Raw genomic sequence first — 4,075 nt, forward strand, 5'->3', positions numbered from 1 at the left:
TCCATTCTCCTTTCACCATCCAAGGTCATTTTACACTGTTCTTCTTTCAGTCTGGATCTGAGCTGCGGAACTGATCAGGAATGCATGAGCACTAATTTTCTGGGATAGTGCAGTTATTATCAACAGAGCTTTGAAGATAAAGAGATCTGTTCCATAGAGAAGCTAGAATAATTTTTGCTGGCAAAAATGTGAAGAAATGTCCTACCCACTATCCTCCCCACCCCTCCTACCCTGGTATTCTGCCATCCACCGAACCTACACAATATACTCATCCATCCTTACACAACCCCTGCTCCCAATCCCTTAACTCATGGCTCATACCCCTGTAATAGACCTAGATGCAAGACCTGTCCCATACATCCACCTACCACCACCTACTCCAGTCCGGTTACTAACATTACCTATCACATCATAGGCAGGGCTACTTGTGAAACCAGTCATGTGATCTACAAGCTAAGCTGCAACCACTGTGCAGCATTCTATGTAGGCATGACAACCAACAAGCTGTCTGTCCGCATGAATAGCCACCGACAAACTGTGGCACAAAAAACAGTGGACCACCCTGTAGCTGAACACGTTGCCAAACATGATACCCCCAACTCAATGACTGCTTCACAGCCTGTGCCATATGGATCCTTCCCACCAACATCAGCTTTTCTGAATTGCACAGGTGGGAACTTTCCTTGCAATACATCCTATGTTCCCGTAACCCTCCTGGCCTCAACCTTCATTAGTCACTGTCCTCACCCATCCAGCCCCCTCCCTGTTCCCATTCCAGCACTACACAGCCATCATTTCACTGCCACACCCAGTTTATTAATTTCTTTTATTTCCCTCCTTTACGCTACTTACCCCCTCCCCCCTTTCTCTCCTACCCAGCGTCTAAACTGCAACACTTCACTGTCTGCCACTGCCATCATACCATCCCTCCCCCTCCCTGCCCCAGCCTCCTCCTTAACCCGACCCAGTCGCCACTCCCATCATGCACTGGTGCTGCTGCTCGCAGTGTAGTTTCAGCTCTCTGAGACTGCAGATGCGTGTGCAAGTTGCACTTACAAGCGCGCGCGCGTGCGTGCGCGTGCGTGTGTGTGTGTGTGTGTGTGTGTGTGTGTGTGTGTACTGCTGACAAAGGCCTTAATGGTTTGAAAGCTATGATTGTGTGAATATTTTTATTGTGCCTATCACGACTCAGCATCTCCGCTATATGGTGAGTAGCAACTTTCCTTCTCTCGTATTGTTACATTCCATCCTGGATTTTCCATTGTTGGAATATTGTTTATCATAGAGGCAGAGGGAAGAGATTTACAGTGTGTCTTCACTCCCAACCTGGGAGGACGTTGTAAGGTTTAGGGTAGAGAACATCCGGAAGCAGTAGTGTTGCGACGTCTCTCGTGGCCTGGTACAAGACTGTACATTTTATTTATTTACGTTAGAAGAGTTATATACAGGGTGATTATAATTAAACTTTCAGAATGCTATAGAAATAACACCACTGGCAGAATGGCATCAAATTGCAATGGAATATTATTGGAGAAGGGGGAAAACGTATGGTAGAAGAAAAAAAATAGTGTGAAAATTGATCACTAAATGGTGCTGTATGTGTCAGAATATGTAAATGAAGACACCTGTCATGCGCACAACCCATTATAGTTGGTATAAACATGCCGGATACACATCTTTTCCTCCTTTGGCGTCTGCAATGTTTGCCATGATTGTCTCAATGCAGGATCGTACTCTGCTTGTAAAGCTGTATTACAAGAATGATGACTTGTGTACACGTCGCTCTGCGGAAGTTCCGGACGCTGAAGGATTTGAAAAAAGGCATTGGTCCGATGACAGCCCTGGGTCTGGAGAATATGATTCGGAAATACGAAAAGACAGGTTCTTTTGGTGTGCAACCAGGTAGAGGGAAGAAACGAATTGATTAGCCGTCAGTGGAAGCAGTGGCCATAGCAATGCAGGAGGAGATGAGTGGTGGTGTTCGAACGTGTAGTGCACGGAGAATTGTCCGAACATTGGACATACCTGTGAGCACGGAGCGTAAAATCCTCCGAAACATCCTTCTTTGCTATCCATTCAAAATTACACATGTGCACGAGTTGCTTCCTACTGACCTACCAGCAAGAGAGACCTTTTCTTTAGAATTTCTTGCTCGCATGGAAGTGGAAAATGATTGGCTGTGGAAGATCCTGTGGACAAATGAAGCCCACATCCATCTGACAGGATATGTCAATACACAGAACTGTCGAATACGTTGTTGTTGTTGTTATTGTGGTGGTGGTGGTGGTGGTCGTGGTCGTGGTCTTCAGTCCTGAGACTGGTTTGATGCAGCTCTCCATGCTACTCTATCTTGTGCAAGCTTCTTCAACTCCCAGTACCTACTGCAGCCTACATCCTTCTGAATCTGCTTATTGTATTCATTTCTTGGTCTCCCTCTACGATTTTTACCCTCCATGCTGCCCTCCAATACTAAATTGGTGATCCCTCGATGTCTCAGAATATGTCCTACCAACCGATCCCTTCTTCTAGTCAAATTGTGCCACAAGCTCCTCTTATCCCCAATTCTATTCAATACCTCCTCATACTAAGCAGATTCAGAAGGATGTAGGTTGCAGTAGGTACAGGGAGATGAAGGAGCTTGCACAGGATGGATTAGCATGGAGAGCTGCATCAAACCAGTCTCAGGACTGAAGACAACAACAACAACAACCTCATTAGTTAAGTGATCTACCCATCTAATCTTCAGCATTCTTCTGTAGCACCACATTTCGAAAGCTTCTATTCTCTTCTTGTCTAAACTATTTATCGTCCACGTTTCACTTCCATACATTGGGTGACGCAAAATCCACATGCAAATCAACCAGCACCACTTCATTCTGAAAAAGTCATTGTGTGGTGTGGGTTTATGACATCATTTATCATAGGGTCATATTCTTGCAAAGAGACAGGTGCTTCCTGTTACCTGTACCGTCACTGGTAAGCGCTACGGGGGTCTTTTGCGTAACCACGTGTGCTAGACATATTATGAGAACAAGTATTCTAGCTGGGCAGAATTATAGGGAGAATTTGAAAAGGTAATAAACAAAATATCTCATTTAACAATTCACATTTCTCCTACAGAGGTAATAGGAAGACCAGTGGAAGGATAATCTATGCTAAAACATATTTAATGGTCCCCAGAAAATGAGTGTCTACACAGTTACAAAGGAGGTGGTCAGGGAGTCATTAATCAGAGAAATGGAGAACAGAAAGAAGTGGAAAGCATTTGCAAAACAGTATAGGATAGGAGACATGTTTCTAGTTAAGAATCAAAAGCAGAGTTTAACCCACAAGTTAACAAGTATGTCTTATCATTTGTATCAAGGACCCTACATAATTTCGAAGATGCCACATCTGAAATCCATAGTTCTCACTGACTCAGTATTAAACAATGTATAGAGACTGTTGGATTAATATAAATGAGGTTCTGGTACTGATCTTTTATTGGTATTTTGACATCAGCGTTAAGACAACAGTAGCAAGAACAGATGGTTAATGTACAACAACCATCCTGTATTTAGTGATAAGGATGTGTTATGGAGGGAAGGATGTGTGTGTGTTGCAGAATTTTAACTTTAGGGTTGGGTATATACAGTCTTCTAGAGGATGGTAATTGAAAAAGTTAACTGGTACCAAAAATGCATAGGTTTATTTACCAGTTATAACTAACTAAACTGTAAAAATGTCCAGAAAACTAGTGTTAAGTTGTCAGAAGTCTTGGGTCGAATCACTATACTGTCCCTAGTATGGTGCTCGGACCAAACTTTCCAGGGTCTGTGGGGATGAAGCTGCTGGTGTCCATTCTGTAGAACTGATGGTCGTCACTATTCTCCAGCCCACCAGTGAAATACCTCCAGGGAGGGAGTCTGGAATGGGGGGTGGAAAGGGTACCTATCTTTTGGGACTATCTTCTTTTTCTTCAGTCCTAGCATTTCTAACCTTCTTTTCCTTCCTTACTTCCCCTCTTGGGGTACCAGTTTATCTTCCCCATTTCCACCATTCAACAGCTCCATTGCATGAGCTCTTCCCTCTTCCC

Source organism: Schistocerca nitens, chromosome 2, assembly GCF_023898315.1.
Source record: "Schistocerca nitens isolate TAMUIC-IGC-003100 chromosome 2, iqSchNite1.1, whole genome shotgun sequence".
Lineage (NCBI taxonomy): Eukaryota > Metazoa > Arthropoda > Insecta > Orthoptera > Acrididae > Schistocerca > Schistocerca nitens.